At 33.8% G+C, this 25,552-nt stretch overlaps 1 protein-coding gene across 1 annotated transcript in view; it reads right to left on the reverse strand.

Annotated features, from left to right (window-relative positions):
* tn (tripartite motif containing protein thin) overlaps positions 1–8,171 on the reverse strand; it is a 98,910-nt gene extending 90,739 nt beyond the window's left edge. The window contains exon 1 of the mRNA XM_090108561.1: positions 8,099–8,171. The gene's annotated coding sequence lies outside the window, so the exon portion shown is untranslated. The remainder of the gene's footprint in view (positions 1–8,098) is intronic.
* Between the last annotated feature and the right edge of the window lie 17,381 nt (positions 8,172–25,552).

The following is a 25,552-nucleotide window of genomic DNA, read 5'->3' on the forward strand; positions in this document are numbered from 1 at the left end:
TACGAAAAAGTTAAATAACATAGGATTTTATTAGGATTATAATTTACTAGCTTTCCGCCCGCGGCTTCGCCCGCTTTGTCTAAAACATAATAAATTATATACTAAAACCTTCCTCTTGAATCACTATCTATTAAAAAAAAACCGCATCAAAATCTGTTGCGTAGTTTTAAAGATTTAAGCATACATAGGGACATAGGACATAGGGACAGAGAAAGCGACTTTGTTTTATACTATGTAGATTATGCTATATTATTATTATTATTTATACTATCTATTTTTTTATATTAGACTCGTAAAAAATCTCAAGTAGCCAAATTATTAATTTCGCAACTTCTTAACAAACATTCTAGAAGCGTTTACTTTTAACAACATAATTATAAGTTCACGCCTTATAACGATGTAAAAAACATCTCAATAGAAAGTTTAACTATAGGAATATTACTAAAAAAATCTCACAAAGTTCAAATCTAAAACCATGCCACGTAGAGAATATCGTTGTATTGTTAAATAACGAGCTTCCGTACCGCTTTTTCAAAGCTTCAGCTTTAAGGGGTCAAAAGAAATTTCAAACACTATTCACAGAACATATTGTTCCCTAAAACTAACACGAGATAGTGGAATATTCTAGAATTCATACTTTTTTGCTTCAAATATTTACATAAACATAAAAAAGTGAGTGTGTGTCGAGTACACTTGTCAGAAGTGAAGCTTCTTAATTCAAGATACCAAAATCGTCGCCTTACTCCATGACGTAACGGTATTGCCATGACACGACCTTAAAATTACACTCAACGTCCCTAAAGACGTAAAAATAGGCTCTAAATCACTCTAAATCGATATAATACATACTCATACATATTTTAATTATTAAGTTAAAAGGTTAATTGTACTTTATGATACAAGTCTAAAGTCGACACATAGTCACAAAAAGTCAAACATAATGTTCGCAGCATACGTAATAATCTCCCCATGAGATTGCGCTCAATATAACGCCTTTGCTAACGACATCACATAATTTACTGACAAGAAGACATTACACGGAATATGGAGTAGGCTTTATGATCCAAGACAGTTGAATTCTTTACGGCTTTTGATGGCGTTTGTGAAATTTTAAATGTGTTTCATAGTGTAGAAAGGGGTTTTAGGTTTTATGATAGTGCTGTAAAAACGTGTTGTTATCACTTACATTTCATTAATGTAATGTATGACTAAGTTACAGATAATTTCGATGCTCGGTAGATAAAAGAAAAGGGATAAAGTCTAGTTCTGGTAGTGCAAATGGAAAAGTGCGTAAAAATTATAAAATAAGAATTAGCGAAATATTTATATGCCTAGTGACTGATACTTCTCAGTCATTTTTATCATACTATGACTATCACTATATGACATTTTAGATTTTCCTGGAGTGCTAATTTTGGGGCTTTAATTCTTCTTTCCTTCTTTCTATTTGCAAAAATATTTCTCACTTCAAACATTTTAAAGCAAAGAACTACGCTAAACATCAATAAACTCAGAAATAGACTCATCAAATGCTTTAAAACTTTGAAGTATAATTAATCTAAATTTAACTTTAATTCATAGTTATACAACTCAATAATTCAACTAACATTTGACCTTTAATAACAGAAAAGCTTGTATAGAAAAATGTGCAAGTTAACTAATTAGCTTTGAAAATAGTCCACACTGACCTTTGCACGGAGTAAACATTTTCTATTAAGGGAATAAAAGTGCCGTCAAATTAGTCTGAACAAAAACTTCGCTTCCGAAGCTCGTTCTAGATTTATATTAAATTTCTCGCGAGACAAAAGACTTTAGAACAACCGCCAAACACATGCCAAGACGTTAGCGTGCTTGGAATCAAGAAGTTCATTATTTCGCTGGAAATAAATTTGTTTTACAAACCGACGTGGTTATAAATAAAAAAATGTGTTATTACTTAGTGGTATAATTTAATATGCGGAGGTAAGGAAAGCTTAACTAATTAAAATATTATAGGATTCTCAAGTTACAGTGTTTGTAACGGCATTGTCGATTGTTAAGCAACATTTTCTGTATATTCGATAATCGTATTGCACCTATTTCCAAAAGCTTTATACATTGAGAGGTACATAAGGTAATCATTTCAGACGATACCTCACTTTACCGTGAACAAATTATTAACGAAATCATTACGAAGATTAGGCATATTATGTCTTGTTTAACGGTGAATATGGTCAAGTCCACCCTTTACATGTAATAAGGCCAATTCACAAGCAGTGTTTGTTACACTACGTCAGTTACTGTAACGCAGTTTCAATGACTTCAGAGATGGGTAGTGGCAGAGTGGACTACGAGCTTTGTAAACTATTGAAACGGTGAATATGGTTTATGTCATTAGGCGGATTCACAGAGCGAGCAGCCTCGCGAAGGGTGCCTGCTCGTTCTATGTTGTTGTGAATACCCGTGGCATAGGGCATAGGCATATAGGGCAGATGCCTTATTCACATAATATATGTTTCATCTGGTTGATCGATTAACTTTAGGGACAAGTAGGCGATAAACCTTCTGTGTCGTAAAAGTCTATAGCCTTATGCTTTAAATTTTAATAAAAATTACTGAATTCGGGACAATTATTCATGTTTCCAGCATGCAAGTGTAGCCGGGGTCTAGTTATAGTTAGTAGTAACGTATAAGGAGAGTATTTTTATTATACAATACACAATTCTTATTGAGCTATACTGTGTATAGAACTATAAAAAAAAAGGTAAATAAAAGTTTTCATTTAGCATTTATACTTAATCTCATAGATTATTTTATTCAGAAGTTCAGTAAAGCTGTAACAGCTGCCAAATATAAGAATACAGGGTGTCCCACTATTGGTATACTAAGCGCGAAGGGACTTGTAGTTTTACATACACTGATCACGTAAAAAATACTTAAACAAAAAAAATACGTCAAAATTTTTTTGCAAAATTTTTCCTGAAAATCCATGTTTACTTCTCTAGCTTCGCGCAGCTGGCATATACCGCTTCTCTAATGTGAGCTTTTTGTCTATGAAAACATAATCTTAAACGATAGCTCACGTGCTGGTGGAAAAGTTGGGCGGGTTGCTTGTTATGGGTGTACACATAGAGTTTTAAGAATTCATCTATTTGAAAAAAAAAAATGCGTCTGGAATTTTATAAGTATTTTTTACGTACTCAGTGTATGCAAAACTATAACCTACTTTGAGCTTAGTATACCAACAGTGGGACACCCTGTATATTTCAGTCCAACTTTCCCCAAATCCATGGTAATTCTACGCAGTAATAAAGTTAACTCAAGCGTAGTTACTTGTAAGTTAAACACGTATCAAAGTTACTTAGATAGCCTACACTTAGTTATTTCTTTGTTTCAACTTTGTTTGTTGTGACTTGTACGTATATATGTCACGGCTAAAGGTAGGTGAGAACATAAACTTAAGATTAGCCGGCTAAACTTAGGTTTATTTTCGACGAGGTGTTAATGTTAGTTTGTTCTATCTTTAGCCGGCTAAACTTAAGTGTAACCGCAGGCCCGTGGCTAAAAATGTCGGGGTGGGTAGATTTGGTTAGCGCCGGGCCGGTGGAGGGCTTGAGGGGCCCGCACAGTGCCAGAAAACACTCGCCCTGTTCCTTACATGTATTATAGTAAACAAATCTACCCACCCCGACTCAGGGCAGAAAGCTGGTGGCTAGGTTAGGTTAGGTTAGAACTCTTAAGACCCGCACGAGCCGAGCGAGCGCAGCGAGCGTGCTGCGGCAGCAGCCGGCGAAGTGCCAGAAAACACTCGCCCTGTTCCTTACATGTATTATAGTAACCAAATCTACCCACCCCGACATTTTTAGCCACGGGCCTGCGGTTACACTTAAGTTTAGCCGGCTAAAGATAGAACAAACTAACATTAACACCTCGTCGAAAATAAACCTAAGTTTAGCCGGCTAATCTTAAGTTTATGTTCTCACCTACCTTTAGCCGTAACATATACATTGTATTTATTGAATATGCTATTGTTTTGATTATTTTAGTAATAAAATGTGAATGTATATTTTGTTTGTTTCTCTTGCTTATACCTCGCAACGTTTTTTGGTACATTTTTTTGTTTGGTGATAGTAAGGAGACTAGAGAGTGACATAGGATACTATTTACCGCATTATTGAATACGCAGACAAAGCCACAGGTAACAGCAAGTATCATTCATCATCATATAACTACGAATAATACAATTAATAAATGATGTTTTCAACCCATTAAAATATTTCTCCATTTTCACGTGAAATGAAACAAGAAAATACAAGAGTATATTTTTGGAAATACATTGTGACATAGAATTCTTTAGTAGCTAAGTGGATGGCATGCTGATCGCACGTGTTTTGAACTCAGTAGCTAATATTATTATCCAATTAGGCAAGTCCACACAGAGCGAGCAGTCGCAAAGGAAATGCTGTGCGGAGCAGTTCGCTCTATGTGGACCCACCTATTGAATGAAAAAAATCATATCTGTGCTATATGTATGTGACAGGCTAGAGAGCCTGCGAACCGAACCTATGCTGCGAACTCATTCGCGTGGGTTGAGAATAAAAAATATCCATGTGCTAGTCTAGATCATAATAATATACTATTTATTGTAAATTTTCCTCCTACTTCAGGCGCTATTGTAACGAATTACAATGATCATTCTAGTGTCTAATCATCTTTATCATTCTGAAGAAAAGTACGTAAGTGTACCTTAGTATATTATATTTAAAAATAAATTCAAATATTATTTAGCTCTACTCCACCTTCAAATTGCAGAATATTAGATACCTATTATACTCTCACTTCGCCAAAGAGAGATCGTAATATATTAATCGCATTAACCATACTTAAAACTTTACAAACAAAGCAGGATTTAATTAAACGAAATTCTTCAACTCGCATCGAATCTATTAAATATTCAGTAAATCCAAGAAACTTTCATTCCGGTGATTCTGACGAAGTTTGGAAGTTCATTACTGATTTAATATCGGGTTTTTACCTGGTAAGAATGTTCGTGGTAGACGTTTGTACCAACGCTAGAGAACTTTCAAGAAACGGAAAGAAACTTATTCCGTCCGGTCAAGAATAAAATACATGCAATTTGGATATTGATTATTTAATTTTGATATGCAATATTCGAAATGAACTAACCAATACATTTAAATATTGAGACAGTGCTACTGTAGATGATATTTTTATTTATTTACTGTGCTTTTCTGTACGAACACAGACTTATCTATAGTACTAATATTATAAAGCTGAAGAGTTTGTTTGTTTGTTTGGACGCGCTAATCTCGGGAACTACTACTGGTCCGATTTGAAAAATTCTTTCGGTGTTAGATAGCTCATAGGGACCAGCTGCAATTCCCGAGACTAGCGCGTTCAAACAAACAAACTCTTCAGCTTTACAATATTAATATAGATTTACTCTAAATTACACAATAAAAACTTATCTTATATTTATAATATATAACAACTAAACATTTAAAAAATGTGAAAGAATAGTTGTGCATACGAACACTCAAACAAAAATAAAAGTGTCTAAAATTAGCCGTCCTATTGACTCACATGCATTTGGCAAGTGCTCCTTCCGCACCTGTGACATTTACAAGCTGTTGATATCATGTTTTGTTCGAATGTGAGGGATAATCGATGACCTTATAAAATTATATCTAGGAAGGAATAAAATTGTATTTAACCTGTTTAAATAGACTATAGTAATCAGGGATCTCGTAGGTACTTAAAATCTACATATCTAACGATCTAAGACCAACAGAAGCGGAGCCGCGCGGGTGAAACCGCGGAGTGCAGCTCGTAAGGCATATTTCATGAGACGGAGACAGGCCGAGCGCCTAGTGAATGTAAATAGTGTAGCCAATTAGATTATTCGTTAAACCACAAATATTTATTCGTATTTAAATGCCAATAATTTGAAATTCAGACTGTTTTAAACTAATTTATATGCGGTTTACCCAATTTATTATTTACACGATATATTACCGCGACCTGCCACTGTAAATATTCGTTAGTATAACGGTGCATCAAACTAACATAGAGCTAAAGCAAGAGCATTCTTTAATCTTTTAGTGTAAACGAAAACTCGTATCCAGTGTTGTTCAGTATTAGAACATTGCATAGAATCTTTTCGAACGCATTAAGAACAATGAAATAATGCTCTACGCCTGTTTTAACTAAAATAATTTGACACAGTGGGGTTAGAATGAGCATTCGCTCGTTTAATTATATGAAACTAGGTTTCCGCCCGCGGCTTCGCCCGCGCAGTCAAAGAAAAACCCGCATAGTTCCCGTTCCCGTGGGATATCCGGGATTGCGTCATTTTCCCGGGATAAAAAGTAGCCTATGTCCTTTCTCGGGTATAATATCTCCATACCAAATTTCATGAAAATTGGTTCAGTAGTTCAGGCGTGATCGAGTAACAGACAGACAGACAGAGTTACTTACGCATTTATAATATTAGTATGGATGTAATGTTCTAAATTATAACTTTTCCATACAAACAAAAGCGCTATAAAAAGTAAGGCTTTCTTTTTCAAGTAACACCGTTGCGCAAATTAAAAACTGCAATTTAACAGATAATTACCGTTGCTTTTCCATTTGCAGTATAATAGACAATTTATGCATTAAATATAAACGCCGTTAAACTCATTATCATACGTGCTGTAATTAACGAATTTCATTTATTTCAATGTTTCTTTAATATGTGTATCTATACTAATCTTATATATAAAAATGAATCGCAAAATGTGTTGGTAAGCGCATAACTCGAGAACGGCTGAACCGATTTCGATAATTCTTTTTTTATTATATTCCTTGAAGTACGAGGATGGTTTTTATGTAGAGAAAAGATGTGTTTTTTGTACCACGGGCGAAGCCGGGGCGGACCGCTAATTATATATAAAAATGAATCGCAAAATGTGTTGGTAAGCGTATAACTTGAGAACGGCTGAACCAATTTCGTTAATTCTTTTTTTATTATGTTCCTTGAAGTACGAGGATGGTTCTTACGTAGAGAAAACGTAAATATGTACCACGGGCGAAGCCGGGGCGGACTGCTAGTCTTCTTATATATAAAAATGAATCGCAAAATGTGTTGGTAAGCGCATAACCCGAGAACGGCTGAACCGATTTCGATAATTCTTTTTTTATTATATTCCTTGAAGTACGAGGATGGTTTTTATGTAGAGAAAACGTAAATATGTACCACGGGCGAAGCCGGGGCGGACTGCTAGTATCTATAATATAAAAATGAATCCCAAAATGTGTTGGTAAGCGTATAACTTGAGAACGGCTGAACCAATTTCGTTAATTCTTTTTTTATTATATTCCTTGAAGTACGAGGATGGTTCTTACGTAGAGAAAACGTAAATATCTACCACGGGCGAAGCCGGGGCGGACTGCTAGTTACTAATATTATAAAGAGGAAAGGTTTGTAATTATGTATGTATGTATGTATGGTTTTCACGCATAAACTACTAGACCGATTTCAAAAATTATTTTACCATTAGAAGGCTGCATCTTCACTGAGCAACATAGGCTATATTGCATTTTCAAAAAAAATAGAGATCCTTAAAAATGCAATAATGTAACCCAAGGTGTAAAAAAATTCTGTCATCGCGTGCGCTGCGGAATCTATTCCTTGAAGTACGAGAATGGTTCTTATGAAAAAAAAACGTAAACATGTAGGTACCACGGGCGAAGCCGGGGTGGACCGCTAGTTAATAATAAAAGCGTATTATTTTAAATTCTTAAACGAGAGAACACTAAGGAATTGCACTGCAGAATGAGCAAGATTATTTGAAATTTGGATTTCATATTGTTTGTTCAAATGTCTTAAAATAATCAGTATATTTTTAACAACTTCAAAAAAATGGAAGGCAATTCGACTGTAATTTTTTGTTGGCTTTGTTACCTCAGAAGTTTTGACTGGGTGAAGCGATTTTGATGAATTGATGATTCTATTTTTATTGTGCCTGCCATGTGGTACCATGTCAATTTGGTTTAGTTCTTACAATGAAAAGATGGTTCTTGTTAGAAAAACAATTATATTATAAAATTGACTTACCTCTATCAAAAATACGCCATTTTGTTGAAACACACGTTCTTTCACTATCACTTTATCAAGGCGGCCCGCGCACCTAAAAAATTACAATAAATAATTACAATTAAAGTACATAATATAAATCAATTATTATTGCGACGACGCGGTTGGCGCAGTGGTAAAGTAACTGCCTACTGTGCCGACGGTCCCGGGTTCGATCCCCGGTCAGGGCAAATATTTGTGTGATGAACTCAATTATTTGTTCTTGGGTCTGGGTGTTATTATCTATATATGTATTTATTAAATATTATATTTATCGTCGCCTAGTACCCACAACACAAGCCTTAATTGAGCTTACTGTGGGACTAGGTAGATTTGTGTAATAATGTATAATATTTATTTATATATTTTATTTATTTAATATAAATTATATCTAGTCACCATATTACATCTAAGTTACACTCAAAATGAGCAATAGATATCTAATAAATAATTTTGGTTGAGTCGTGATTGATGGTTAGGGAGCCAGGTGCAAATTTGGTTAACTATTTCCTCTCAAGAGATAATACGTCAGACGCATGAGAGTATAGTATTATAAAGCCTCGTGAACGTCAGCTGGCGCTCGGTTGGGGGGGTGCCTCCCACGCACATAGGAAAAAAAATACATTCATTCATTCATTTCCTCTCAGCTAAAAATTTGTCAAATTGTAGCTAACCCAATATCTCAACGAAAAAAAATAGTCAGCTGGTTACAACATGGTGTATTATACGTCAGCTGGTGTCTCGAACATGAAAGTTAAATTTAAAGAAAAATTTATTTTCCGTTATTTCCTCTCAAACAAAAATTTACCTGATGATAGCTTATATGTAACTGTGGATAAATATATATGTCAGCTGCCTGTATCTTGGTGGAAAAACCGTCAGCTGATACGGGAGGCTACAACCGCTCTTCCCCCCAACCGAGCTCCAGCTGACGTTCACGAGGCTTCATAATACTATACTTTGATGCATTTTACTAATTACCGCTTGAGAGGAACTTGGTCATAAAATCTGCTGCTGGCTCCCGGACCATGAGTAAATCTATTTCAATATCTCCCTATTACATACTATTACATACGTAGTATATTATTATTAGTCTGTGCTATTACATATTTAATAGGAACTAGTTATGGCAATATACGAGTAGATTAATTATTATATTTTCATTCCGTATATTGGTTAAAAAAAATAAACAGACATACTTCAAATCTTTCGTACTTATTCATAATTTTAGTTTAATCGATCATTACGCAGATGTAATAATACAAAACAATCTAGAATGTCGCTATTAAAAATATGAAAGATCAAATTATTTAACCGATAAAAATTCTTCTTGAAATGTTAAAGGTCAACTTCGAGTGAAAAATCTCGAAGACCTCAGGGAGGAAATATCTCCTCAATTATGTGTCAAAGTTATTGCTAACTAATTAACGTCTTGGGACGAGACTACCCTTTCGTAATGAACTTATGGCGTAATTTATTACAAGGACTATCGCCCCTTACTTACAAGGTGAAGACCAAGAATTAAATGAATTAGGAGCTATTGACGTATGTAAAAGTGAAGCCCATGTCCCCTAATGGGGTAAGGGACAGATGCATTTTATATCTGTTTCACTGATCGATTTTCTTTAGGGACAAGAAGGTGATCAGCCTTCTGTGTCCTACCAGACCGAGACATTTCTTTTTCTTCGTCTCCACCGGGAATCGAACCCAGGACCCCTTGGTGTTACGCTCACGCGTCAACCACTGTACCGAGGAGGCGGTCAATTGACGTATGTAAGGACAAAGAATAATGTGCGAAAGGTAGAGTTGCAAAGAAATTTATGTCATGTTACATGTGTGCTTTTATACTAATGAACTTGTTTTGCTGACTGTACTAAACTATATTGAAAGTGATAGGGAGATGGACATATCGAACATGTTTTGATGAAATTTATAACGAAAATACAATTAATTGAGAATGTTTCTTTGTGTGTACTTACACACATGTACTCAGTTTATAATATTATGCTGTAGTTAGTTAGATATAATATGATTTAAAAAAAGTGTCGAACGGGTAAGGTTATCAGATCAATAATTTTTGATTTAACCCATTGACCACCGTAAGGCCCGATCGGGGCGCGACACAATAGATTTTCTATTGTGTCTGTGATTCCGAGGACTGATGGATTAATAATGGGAACAGATTGACTTTATTCGTCCAAGATTTATTTCAAATTACATCGCCTCAGATTTTCTCTTACCGCGATTCTTCACTTCGCTTTAATACATAAATTTAGACCTATCCTCAACTTTATAAATCCACGTCAAATTGAAAATATTAAACAGCTAACGAAATTAAAAATCACATAAATTAAGAAAAATTATTTGATAGATTCCAAATTGTTCTATGACATTCGAACACACACACACACCTACACACATTCTCACGAATACAAACATTGACATTCGTACATACACACATACACCTACACACATCAATCATCATCATCATCCTACATGAATGCAGCTGTCACACACACGTACATATTTAGCACATATCTATAAGAATAATTATAAATATGATTCCATGTTTCCCTTGTTCACGGCATAAACGCGTGAACGACTGGACAGATTTCCTTTATTTCTTCTTCGTTGCGTTCGCTATTTTCATAGGAAGAATATTATGAAAGAAAAGTTTGAGAAATTTGGCGCCAAACTTAAAAAAATGTTATGAAATCTTCAACTTTTCGTGCATAGAAATGCATCTGACGTCTTGCGGGTCAGTTAGTCCTACTAAAATTATAAATGCGAAGTTTGTGAGTATGTACTTATGTGTGTTTCTTTACCACGATAAAACTACTGGATGGATTTGGATGAAACTTTACAGCAGAACAGGACATCATAATTCCACATGAGCAATAGAAACACTTGACTTTACCAGAGTGAAACGGCGCGACAGCCCATGTACAACAATAAAACAAAATCCGTACCCAATTTATCAAAAAACTAGACATCTCCGTCACAAAACTCCCAAATCCCCAACATAATATCGTATTATTCAATTGATGGATATATTAATCTGTTGCGTCCCACGAGATGGTCCTTCGAGGACTTTGAATATCAATTTAAGGGTATACCCCGTGGAAATAAAAGAAATGTATCACGCAAATTGCCCTTCGCGACGGAATAATGGTTACGCGGAATTTGCATTGGTTTAAACGTTTTATTGTACTATTTTAGCTTTGAAATAAATGAAAAATTATATGGGATTTTATCAGGAATATTGTAATAGTAAAACAAATCAATTTATAGATATCCTCTAAGATAATCATATTTGAATTTATAATATATTTATTTATTATACTGCTATACCGATTTTGGTTTGTTTCAACTTATAAAAAAGGTATGCCTGCTATGCATCCCACGCAAATTTAAACAAAATGTACTAGCAGTTTTTTTATTCACTTAATAATATTTATCTAATAAATGTACGTTAATTATAAAATAGTGTTTTTTTAAACAATGCAAAGGAACAAACATATTATGCGGATAAACTGTACTAAAAACATTTTTCATACTATAAATATACATAGTAAAAATAATTTCTATTTAAATAGGTATACCATTCCTGTTATAGACGTTTACATTATAATAAATATCACAATTTTCACTAGAAATCACTTTTACCTAAACTTTATTCATAGCGTTCGTTATATGTACGCAACCACAAACTTCTTAATATAAACTTATAGCGGTTAAATTGTTTTACACGTAGCTGGTTATAAAAATAAACACAACGAAATTCAATGCCGGACATACAATTTCACACAATATCCTATTTTTAAAAATCTACTTTTATGGAAGAGGTTGCACTTAAAAAAAACTTCAAAGCACTGGCCATTTGCACAAAATTTAAAAATAGAACACTCCAAATTCCACGAAAATGGTTACTTCACAAGACAGCTCACCTTCACCCACATTTCGTTCCAAATTTGAATATTTCTAAACGCGCAAACACTAATCACTTTTTTTTTATTAATTGTGGCAAAGGAAGCGGTCTTGCAAAGTTTGTGAAATTATTTTTTTTTATTTGACACTTACTGTAGTGCGCGCGCCTAACACAACGATACTGTGTTCGATTACCTCTTCATTCGCTGAAATCTAAAAAAAGATGGGACAACTCAGACATAAGAAATTTGAGTGTAGGTATCCGAACGTCATTATCATGGTGTTATTCAATATGACGTACCTACATAATATTATAGTGTTGTATTGTTACAATTAATTACAATTAATTAGCTATAAATATAGTGCAATAAGTGTAATATTTAATTTATGTGACAGTCTATATAATATTTATTATTTGTATTAATGAGAAAAGTTTAAGATTGTTCAAATACCAGAATTAAATGTAGGTTAAATTACAATATTAAATAATCAAATATACTTATCAAATCACTACAAAATAGTTTAATAACAGCTTGTCAGATAGTTATCTTTAATTTATCTGTCGGTAATAAGTGGCTTGGCAAGAATAGCGTGTAGGCGAGTTTTTAATGAAATTAGAAGAGCTGAGATAGACATATATCTCGATGGAGATAGATTACGCCTATTATCTACATCCGTTGTATTGTTGAGGATTAAAAGATTTAAAATAAACATATGTTAAGTAATTATTGGAATAGATCAAATAAAATATTATTTTATCACAGAATAATATTATACAGAGGTTAACAGTCAAACGCATGGACTTATTAACTGAATAAGCCATGCGAGGATGAAAAAAGCATTAAATAAATTTTTATGTTGCAATATTTTTTGAGAAACATCAATTATTGGTATGTAATCATAAAAGTATCAAATACAACTTCTCAAATTGTTTTTGATTTAGTTTAGCCAACCTACATGCAAATCTCACTTAAAGGTGTACATTTTATCAGACTTCATCCATTCCTTGCTAAACATTATCATCATCATGGACGTATAAAAAAAGACGGACGCCGTATTACGAACAAACAACGTGAAGCCACCATAGTAAGCTAGCGATCGTGTAAAGACAATAAACACGCACACACTCTCACCATAGTAAGCTGTCGGCCGCCATTACGTCGTGAACTACCGACTGATTAACTGCGTCACTGTTTCACAAAAAATATTTAACATGCCGTCTTGCGTGGTTGAATGGTGTCGCAACAGTACAATTTTAAATAACAAAACACAAGGGATTACATTCCACAGGGAAGCAAGTTATTTCTTTTATGTTTTAATGACAAAATTATTACGGCAAAATTTATAGAAAACAATACAGCCGCCATTGTCATCAACACAGCTGTTGCCATGGCAACATGGCCCACACACATGGATGTTTCGCCGCCATTACTAGGCTTCACTCAATGTTTAGACGATATACCGTCCGTCTTTTTTTATACGTCCATGATCATCATATTTATACTTGTTTTTACAACGTTTTCGTTTTCGTAAACATTCTTTCGAATCTCGAAATTTCGACATAGCTCTAAAAATATGGAATCTTATCCGAAAATATAGTGCCCAAGAGATTAAATGCATCGTATAAATAAATTTCAGGCAAAAGGACGAATCTAATAAATTACTGCGTTGAATACAGTTTTCAATGACGTACAGTAGACTTCCAAATAATCCTTCTTCAAGTTTATATCAAAAGCTTCAGTAAGCGCAAAATTTTATAGATTTTCTAACTACGCGTACGAATTACATTTGGACAAATACCTCGTAGTATAAGTATATGTCATGTTACAATTTCAGTACCATAGATAATCTCGGATATATTCTAGAACAGTAAAGTTCAAACTGCCAGCTGAAAACTAAAACCGATCTCCAATCTTAAGAAAGTTTGCAATAAAAACTCGTCTCCGATCACTGAAAATCTGTCAACAAGGTCCCAAGCTGTGACATATTAAATTAATATTAGGGAACCATATTGCAAGCTGACGAAGAATTGATTGCTGGCTATTAATCTATAAGTATAAAACCGTGACGGACATTGTTGTAATACATAGCTTAAACTTGATAATTACTTCAAATTGATACTGTCAGATGTTATATCCTTATTTTTTACATTTTTCGTATAAAATTTCAAACACGCACGCTAATGTATTTTAATTAATACCTATATAGTTTCTACTACAAAGACTTATAATATGTTGGCCAAGTGCAATTGACACGTCATAATATAATTGATTTTATTTGTTCTTGGGCATGCTTGTTCCCACAGGAGATTTTCCTTTATATGTACTACCTCATATATGGTAGATAAATTTCAAATTAATTAAAAACATGTATTCTAAATTAATCTACGTTTGTTTCATCTCAAACTTCCAATTATTTATTATTTCATTACTTATTTCATTTGAGTCGAAAGCTATAACCACTGAACCACCTTCTTATCTAATACATAACCATATTTATTATTCACGCCGTTGCAAAAAAATGTATCTATTTGAAGGAGCTTTATTTAAAATTCTATTCAAAAATTCTCAGTAATTTTCCTTAGAATCGACGATGAGGCAACGAGAGCGTATCTTCAATAGTTAATAGTCTCTTTTGTTTACAAATTTCGATTGAAACGTGGATTAATGGACGCACAGTTTATAGAGGTAATTACCTACTAATTATAGTGATTCTGTTTAATTAACACTATCATAATAATATTTATATTGAGATGAATAAAATTTTAAATTATAATTAAGAAGTAGTTTTATTTTCTCTTTTATTTTTTTTATGATTTGGCTTTTGAAAAAACTGACTACCTATTTCTTTCTTTTTGAAGTGAAACTTCTTGGCGCGTTGCGTGTAAAATTTCAAGGTCTCGTCATGGCAATACCGTCACGTCATGGATTAAGGCGACGATTTTAGTATCTTTGAATTGTGCCCAAGAAGTTTCACTTCTGACTCGTGGTCTCGGCACACACGCTCTATTTTCTTTCTTCTTTTCTTTTAAAGTTACAACATATTATTGGTTATCTACGAATTCAAAAAGCGTATGTAATATAAAATATTATCTGTATTTTATGGCTCTGTATGACTATGAAATCAAAATGCAACTTAGATTCGATGATTTTAATTATAATAATATGAATTATTACTTTCTACGTCCTACATACGAGAAACATGGCTTCACACTATGTCGATGCTTATTCACAATAATCAATCCAACTTGCATAAGCAACAACCATTTGCAACAACATTACATACAGAATTAAACCTACTCCGAGAGCCCATCACAAAAATCACCATATTATAAGTATAATTATCTACGACTTAACTCGTCTTGTATTCACATTAGTGTTGCTACATTAAGTTACGATTAAATGTTGATAGCGGCTGTCGCACATGATGGATGCGTGTGATATATCATTATACCGGCGGAAATTAATATGAATAATCTGACTAACATGTTTGTGTAGTGCAAAAATGAGATGAGATAGGCTTTTACGGCCAACTGCGTAATGTAAGGAGTATTTATGTGTATACTCACACGCACACACACGTACGCTCGTACACGCATATACTCGAAGTTCACGTTTTGTATGTGTGTATGGCCATTTATGTGTGTATGTATGTATCTGTAGCACAAGGCTCTGAGAGCACAAGTAGCTCGATGCATTTTAGATTGAGAGGTATCCTTAGTTGAAATTGATATTTTTTGTTTTATGGCATTCAAATGCTTTATAAATTTATAGGTATCCTTAGTGACATATCACACTAGCGGATTGCGAGCGGTTTCAAAGCGGAGCGGGTGCGCAACGAATACGTTGCGGTTGCGCAGCGAATTCGTTGCGGACGCGTGGCAGATGCGCAACGTTTACGTCGCAGTCATGTACACTCATTAACAAAATGGAATCCGTGCTGGTTGTTACTTATAACTTGTGATAGTATAATAATTATGAGATCATTATTTTTTACGAGTTTCATAACATGTTAATGTTTAGGGTATTGTTTTATCTATTAAATCTTGGTCGAAATGCAATCAGATAACTTAATTGCTCATTAAGAAAGTTCATTAGTGAAATAAATGTTAAAGCTCCTTAACTAAAACAGGGCTATCTTATTATTAGATAAATAGCAGTGAATAGAAAATTTTATCAAGCAACCAGCAACTCACTATCACTTTGCTCATAATTAGGTTCACAAAATCTCTTTATAACATACGTTGCTATGGGAGAGATTATACTGGTCAGTCGTTACATACTTTTGGAATGTATGGTACATTCTAAAAGTCCTAGTAATTCAATTTTATAGCACCTTTTTTTAACAACTCCAGTTGTTATTACATCTTTAGTTAACTGTTAAGTAAGTGCATTTCCACAGTACGGTTAAAAAATTGAGTGCTACAGAAACGATGGAAATATTGAATGGAAGTTAGGCAAGGCGGAAGGGCTGGCTTTTGTGCGAGAGTATACAAAATGACGCGTCCGCAACGAATTCGCTGCGCAACCGCGGCGTGTTCGTTGCGCGCCCGCAACGTATTCGTTGCGCACCCGCTCCGCTTTGAAACCGCTCGCAATCCGCTAGTGTGATATGTCACTTAGCCTTAATTATTAGAGTAACATATTGTAAAACTTAGAAAGTAGAATTACATAAACATCATGTTTTTGATTAATTAATTGCATTTTTTTATTTAACAATCGTTATATCGATCAGTGTTCAATAATTAATTAAATATTTGAATTACCATGTTTCGAAAATAAGCAAATGATGGTGCTTTAAAAATTAGCTATAAGCGACGCTATCGTATTTAATAATCTGTACGTCCCATGAAACCGTATCTACGTCAATTGAAAAGAAAAAAAAATGTATTTGACAGCTGTCAAAATATGAAGAACTTGATAATGGTTCGTTGCCGGCGCACGTGTTAAATTGCTATTTTAGTCCATTGAATAAAAAGTTCTAGAGTGCGTGAGTTAGTAACGTAAGATGTTTCTTCGGAAATATGTCAAGAGTCCCTAGGTAATAAACATACTAAAACCCCGGGCCACTAGGAGGAGCCCCGGAGTGGGGGGAGGGGGAAAATGGGTCCATTTTTTCATTTTTCGCTTAAATCTCAAAAACGGTACATGTTAGAGAAAAACTTTCAAGGAAAAATTGAAAGGCCATAAAATTATCTACAAGTTGTACCTGAATCATTTTTTCCTATATCCTACCGTTTCTGAGTTATACGCAGTAAAACATGATTTTGGCTCAAACAATTTCCACATCAATCGATCAAAAAATATTTCTTTCTTCCAAAAAACTCAAAAGTGCAACTTGTGACCGGTACTGATAGATTGCTCTTAATTAGGTCTATAATTGGTAAAATAAACACATTCCTCCATGGAAGCCTTTAGGAGGAATCGATTGTCAAAATATTATATTATGGTAGTTTGAGTTACTGAACTTGATCTTTTTATTTTTTTCTTCCAAAAAACTCATAAGTGCAACTTGTGACCGGTACAGATAGATTGCTCATAATTGGGTCTATCATTGATAAAAATACCAGATTCCAACACGGAGGCGTTTACGGGGAATTGAATTTTATTAGGGTAGTTACGATACTTGAACTTTTTATTTTTTTTCTCCAAAAAAACTCAAAAGTGAAACTTGTGACCGATACTGATAGATTGCTCTTAATTAGGTCTATAATTAGTAAAATAAACACATTCCTCCATGGAAGCCTTTAGGAGGAATCGATTTTCAAAATACTATATTAGGGTAGTTTGAGTTTCTGAACTTGATCTTTTTATTTTTTTCTTCCAAAAAACTCAAAAGTGCAACGTGTGACTGGTACTGTTAGATTGCTCTTAATTAGGTCTATAATTGGTAAAATAAACACATTCCTCCATGGAAGCCTTTAGGAGGAATCGATTGTCAAAATACTATATTAGGGTAGTTTGAGTTACTGAACTTGATCTTTTTATTTTTTTCTTCCAAAAAACTCAAAAGTGCAACTTGTGACCGGTACAGATAGATTGCTCATAATTAGGTCTATCATTGATAAAAATACTAGATTCCACCATGGAGGCGTTTACGGGGAATTGAATTTTATTAGGGTAGATACGATACTTGAACTTTTTATTTTTTTTCTTCCAAAAAAACTCAAAAGTGCAACTTGTGACCGGTACCGATAGATTGCTCATAATTAGGTCTATCATTGATAAAAAAACCAGATTCCACCATGGAGGCCTTTAGGAGGTATTGAATTTTATTAGGGTAGTTACGATACATGAACTTTTTAACTAACTACCCTAATAAAATTCAATTCCCCGTAAACGCCTCCAAGGTGGAATCTGGTATTTTTATCAATGATGGACCTAATTATGAGCAATCTATCTGTACCGGTTACAAGTTGCACTTTTGAGCTTTTTGGAAGAAAAAAATAAAAAGTTCATGTAAGTATCGTAACTACCCTGATAAAATTCAATTCCCCGTAAACGCCTCCGTGGTGGAATCTGGTATTTTTAGCAATGATAGACCTAATGATAGACCCAGAAGCTACCTCCAGGGAAGGACGCAGCGTGTGAGAATTAACTCGTTCATGAGTTCGCCAGATCATGTCACGTTTGGTGTTCCCCAAGGAAGCATTCTCGGCCCGATCCTCTTTCTAATTTATTTAAACGATCTCATTTCTCGCCCTCCTACCGATGCAAATATTATATGTTATGCAGATGATACTGCGATTTTATTTCATGGCCCAAGCTGGGCTGAAGTTTTTCATAAAAGCCAGAAAGGTATGTCTCAAATTATGTTGTGGCTTAATAATAATCTTCTCTCCCTCAATGCTACCAAGACTAAATTTCTATGCTTTCATAAAACTAAGGCAACAGCTCCTAAATCTCTCCCAAAATTTTTCATTCATATGTGCGGTAAATCTACTCACCACGATAGCATTGGCAGCGGTTGTAATTGTGATCAAATTACCAGGTCAGATTCTATAAAATACCTTGGTGTTATACTGGACGAAAAACTCACTTTTAAAGAGCATATTAACGCCATGTCAACTCGAACAAGACGCCTGATATATGTAATGAAAACTCTCAGAACCAAAGTTGATAAACACCAACTTATGACCATATATAAGGTATTATGCCAATCATTAATAACCTACTGCATTTCTGTATGGGGAGCCGCATCGGCCTCGGTTATCATCAAACTAGAGAGAGCTCACCGTTCCATTTTAAAAGTTATGCTGCGAAAGCCCCCTTTCTATCCTACTGTGTCTCTCTACAGGGATGCTAATGTTTTAAATGTACGAGGACTTTATATTTTACATGCTATCATCTCAATGCACAACAAACTCTTAAAATCTAATTTTTACTCAAATACATCAAAACGGCTATTAAGAGCACCAACCCCATTGACAAAATGTTTCTTTTCCAAACGTTTTCAAAATTTTATGTTCCCATTCTTATACAACAAATTTAGTAAACTTATTAACTTCCGGCAGTACACGTTACTCAATATTAAATATAAACTAATAAGCATTCTAGTGTCCAAAGACTATAAGCAAACAGAACAGATTCTAAGAATACTATAACTGTACAATAATTGTTGAATAAGCTAAATATCATGTTCAAAGTTGCATTGTGTTAAGCGTGTTGGACCCTTTGTTAACCTACATTTTCATTGTATAATCGTTATATGGCCCCGCGAGACAGGCTATGCCTAGTGCGGGGTCCGCTGTCGAAATCTGTACTTATTTTAATAACCTTTCCTTTTGGCAAATAAATATAATTTTATTTATTTATTTTTTATTTTTATTTAATTATGAGCAATCTATCTGTACCGGTCACAAGTTGCACTTTTGAGTTTTTTGGAAGAAAAAAATAAAAAGATCAAGTTCAGTAACTCAAACTGCCCTAATATAATATTTTGACAATCGATTCCTCCTAAAGGCTTCCATGGAGGAATGTGTTTATTTTACCAATTATAGAACTAATTAAGAGCAATCTATCAGTACTGGTCACAAGTTGCACATTTGAGTTTTTTGGAAGAAAGACATATTTTTTGATCGATTGATGTTGAAATTGTTTGAGCCAAAATCATGTTTTACTGCGTATAACTCAGAAACGGTAGGATATAGGAAAAAATGATTCAGGTACAACTTGTAGATAATTTTATGGCCTTTCAATTTTTCCTTGAAAGTTTTTCTCTAACATGTACCGTTTTTGAGATTTAAGCGAAAAATGAAAAAATGGACCCATTTCCCCCCTCCCCCCACTCCGGGGCTTCTCCTAGTGGCCCGGGGTTTTAGTATGTTTATTACCTAGGGACTCTTGACATATTTCCGAAGAAACATCTTACGTTACTAACTCACGCACTCTAGACCCCCCTTGGAGGGACTCATTCAATGGACTATTTGTATATATTCAAGAAATAACATTACATAAACATTTATTTCCTTCTTTCTTTAAAAATGAATGAAAACACATTACCCTAAAGAAACATCACCTATTTCTCCTGTCGATAAAGTTAAACCAACATCGCTGAGAGGGGTAATGTGTTGACACGGCACTTGCTTTGAATCGACTCTAAAGGTGCACTATTTATGTTCCTGATGGTTCCTGCATCTTGAGTTTTATCTATTGCTCTCAATGGAAATGGTATTTGCTGGTGAATTGTTTTCATAAGGTATTTTGTGAAGGTAAGCTTGTGTTTAAAGTTAATTCGTATTTTAAGGCAGAGTTAAATTTGATATTTTTTAGTTTATGGCATTGAAATGCTTTATAAATATAAATTATAAAGACTAGAAAAAGTTAGAAAATAAATGAACGGATTGAAATTGCAGATTTTTCATTTAGTAGGTAATCATAATGTATAATGCTCAAATATATTTGCTCAAGACTTTGTTGCAATATTACTTGAGTCTTAAGCGCGTCACAGTATACATTTATACTGTGACGCGCGCGTGATATATATATTACAGTATCTTAACGCATCCGGTATCAGCGTTCTGTACTGTAATATAAAATATAACAGTATCTTAAGATAAAATATTATAGTATCTTCACCGTGTGTGACGCGCTTTAATTGCGTTCAATAAAAGGGAAATACTACTGTTATGTTTGACGAGGCAAATCTAGAACTGTTCTGATAATAAAAATACTGTCAATAATTGTCATTAATGATAGAATTTTTATATTATTTATAAAGAACTGTTGTAATGTTAAACATATTCACGCCATCAACGACATAATATGTATTTTTTTTTTTCGATTTGATACAGTGTTAATTTCTCTGTAACATTTTTCCGTTGTCTCTCCATCAGACGGTACGCGAACACTTTGTCAATATTCGTGGATGCTGAGATTTATCGAACTTTCTAGCAAATTGTTCGAGAACTTTCGGAACATGGCACGAATTTTAAAGATTTTTGCATGACGAGGTCAGTTTATACCTTACTAATACAATAATTATTATTACATAAGATACCAAAATGCTGTGAAAAAATTGGTTGTCTGTAAAGTCGGTTTACTGGCGATAGTTGAACGTGACAACGTCCGATTGTGCTTCTTTGTCGCTCGTTCCACGCTCTCTCTCGCACTTCAAGCCTTACATGGAACGCCTCAGAGCGAGGTAACGCCGCATGAGTCATGTTTTTTCGTGCGTGCAGCCGGCTCTATCGAATTATAAGACGTTGTCACGTCAAAAATAGTTTATGTACGAAAGGATAAGAAGTTTTATTATAGTAGGTATGTTAAATCACATTGATTCCGTTTTCCAAAGATGGTGGTAAATAAATAACCTATAATGATAGTTTTTCTTCGAATAAATTTCTGCTAAAAATCTGTTTTTCATTCTACGACCCAAATATGTAAAATATACTTCTTAGTCCGGGTCGGACGTAAACCAGTATAAATTATTAACAATGTTATTTCTAGCTTTGAATTATTCGAATATTTATATTTATGGGCTACTATAAATATAAGCCATTTTGGCGCAAAGAGACACAAAATTGTATAAATAGATGTTCGGTCACAAGACGTGATCTTCAAACAAGCGATCACTGACTTCAGTATTTATTTAGTAATAAAATCTTAAATAGTTTATAACGTAATAATTTCAATTGCTTGCCAAAATACTTCTGTACTACAAAATACGAGGTGTGTTATTATAAATGCTATAAATAATGCACTCATTTAATAGCATCATACAATTAAGAATTCATGACTGGCAGCTAAACGTGAAATTAAAAAAAAAAACAATTTCATCATAAAAAATGTGCTGTTCCCTCCAAAATGCAATTATGAGATTTGAATTAGGAACTGTATGCATTCATATTTTTATCTTGTTCGGTAGTGTTCCATATTCAAAAACTACGAATTAAACATTGAATTTAAAAACTCACTGGCCACTAAAGCTGTTTACTTTTTTATTTTATTATCTTGTGTGCCAGCGACATGAAGCGCGCCAAAAAACTATGTACATTCTTAGTTTAATTTTTAAAACTTAACGTTGAAACTATGATCAATGATATTATACAGGGTGTCCCAAAAAGTATGGATGAACTGAAGCCAGGAGGTAGAGGACCTAGAGGGCTATCCGAATCACCCCCATGTATGTTATGCGATTTTTCGTAGTTTCGGAGTTATGACTCTTTTTTCAATTTTTCACTTATCGCCGAGTACGATGAGATTTTGACTCATGGTGACGTCAATTATTGCGGTAGATGCTTGATTTTTTTTGTGTGCTAAGCTGAAAGATAGGCCAATTCAGTATGGTTACATTTACCGTCGTAAGGTCTTTGAATGGAATAAAAAAAAGAATTAAATGCCAAGAAAGATAAAATCACCCAGTAAGTTCACAACTTCAAGGACCCGTAAAAAAATAAAATCACATAAAAAAAGTTTTCCGTTTGGCATTTAAAAACTTGCTCTATCCATCAGGTAGCTACCCTAAAAATTTAATTTTATTATTCAGAAGGCTTCAATCGAAAAATTGAAATCTAAATGTGATAAGTGCAAAAATTTAATTAACATGATGATTAATAAAAACAAATTAAAACCAATAAAAAGGTGCTTAATTACAAGAAATTTTTAAAATAACCCCGCTGTTGGTCAATGCAAGTGCGACATCACCGTAAAAAGTTGTCTTTAAATGTCTGAATGCCCTTTTATCATTTTTAATGGTTTCTTTTGCTACTATGAATTTCGGGGTTATTTCCTCCAAATTGTGGCTGATTATCGGGTGATTTTATCTTTCTTGGCATTAAATTCTTTTTTTTTATTCCATTCAAAGATCTTACGACAGTAAATGTTACCATACTGAATTGCCCTATCTTTCAGCTTAGCACACAAAAAAAAATCAAGCATCTGCCGCAATAATTGACGTCACCATGAGTCAAAATCTCATCGTACTCGGCGATAAGTGAAAAATTGAAAAAAGAGTCATAACTCCGAAACTACGAAAAATCGCATAACATACATGGGGGTGATTCGGATAGCCCTCTAGGTCCTCTACCTCCTGGCTTCAGTTCATCCATACTTTTTGGGACACCCTGTATATAGAAACAAGAGGTAGATACGTCATCAACGCACCAAAACTGATTCCGTGAATTGGTCCTATTTGGGACCAATGCAATCAGTCAGATTGTCACCGGTCCCAGTGAGCGCATGTGCCTATAGGTACATTAAAGTTGTCGAAAATGCCTTCCTGTGTGTTCAGAAAGTGCACGTATTCGTGCAAAAAAATAAAGAAAGATAAAGGAATATCATATCACAGCAAAATATATTAAATTATTACAGTTTAAGAGTAAAAATAACAATTTACAATTCTTTATTAATGACACTTGCTTGACACGTGTATTGAAATAATGAAAGGGATAAAACATTGCTTCAATCACTAGTGTGACAAAGCTAGCGTACACTGTGTTCAAAGATTATCATGTAGATACGATTATTGAAAATAGAACGGTTATTTTATTAATTTCGATTTGGGTAAATACTTGATTAATTTTATATTTAAATCCACGCAGTGCATATAATTAACAAATATATCTATTTATTATATACAATGAAATCGTGATGGCAAAAATGTTTGTTTGCAAAAATGATGTTGAATATACGTATACATTGAAGAAAAGATTATCGCTACTGACGAAAAAGGCTATTTGCTTTTCTGTAAATAGCTATTGAACATATATAAATTTTATTTGTGTTTTAGATAAAAAAGGCTTATACTTCATCCTTTCTTTTATTTCATCCTTTTTTTTCATCTAGGCACCACTATTATTATAATTATCCTACAAGTTGGAGTGATGACCTTGTACGGGATTCGGGAACTGCCTTGAAACGAATAGCGTAAGATCGGTCCTTATGGAGTTCTATAAGGAGGACTATATGCAGTATGCTCAGCAGTGGGTGATTATCGGGTGAAATGATGATGACTTAAACGAACACCACAGCTAAAGTCCGGTCGCGGAGCAGAAAGAATTTCGTACAATGACCTCTTTACCTACTGACAGTGATCACAAACATTTTTGAATGAAGTGCAGTTTACATGAAATATTTGGAGGAGAAAATGTTTTTTACTTATATATCAAATTAATGTCCTTTATTCATTTACAATACTTATTAGTTAGTTACATTTTAACTTTTTCAATAACAACGATATATTATATAAAAAAAAGTGTGCGTGTACACACATAAGAAGTGAAACTTCTTTATGACCTTATTTTTCAAAAAATAATTTACTATGTACAATATTACAGAAATACGTTAGTCTAACACGCGATTTCGACTTAGGCGGATTTTGATTGGACATAAAGAGTTTGAGGTTTATTCTTATAAATTTTGAATTCACAAAATCATAATTGAACACCTGACACCAATCAAGAAAGCACAAACCTCTCAGGTTAATGGTTTACAATCCCTAAGGACGGCGGTCATTGCACCTGTGCGAGCAAGACACATTATTTTTACAAGGGAGCGACAGGGACAGGTAATAACAGGTTAATGTACGAAATTCTTCCTGCTCCGCGACCGGACTTTAGTAATAAATACTTAATACAGTTATATCTCCAAAAAAGTTTTTTATTTTTTTTTTTCATTTTAATACGACATCATAATAATCATAAAATAGTAAATGAAATAGTCACATTTATTTACTTGTGCAGGAAACCTAACATCTATAACATTGAACCTTCTGTGTCGTTAGTCTATGCCAATTACCATGGCAACTATTTGTTTATTTATATTTAATTGGTGAATTCTTATGACTTTTGCTTACACCTGCGCGGAAGTGACAAACTATCTTTGTCTTTTTTATTTATATCATTTTATTAGAGCCATCTCTCTTATACAATCTGTCAATGTAATAAATTAAGTAAAATGAAAATTGTATTTGTGTGTGCCTGACACTGCATATGAAGCATTTTTTTTTGGATATATTGTGAGTATATAACGTATCTATACATAAAATATCATTGACTATGATATGTACTTT

The sequence above is a fragment of the Colias eurytheme genome, chromosome 13 (genome assembly GCF_061535395.1).
Source record: "Colias eurytheme isolate Ceu_HAF_F1 chromosome 13, ilColEury1 Martin Lab GWU primary, whole genome shotgun sequence".
NCBI classification, from domain to species: Eukaryota; Metazoa; Arthropoda; class Insecta; order Lepidoptera; family Pieridae; genus Colias; species Colias eurytheme.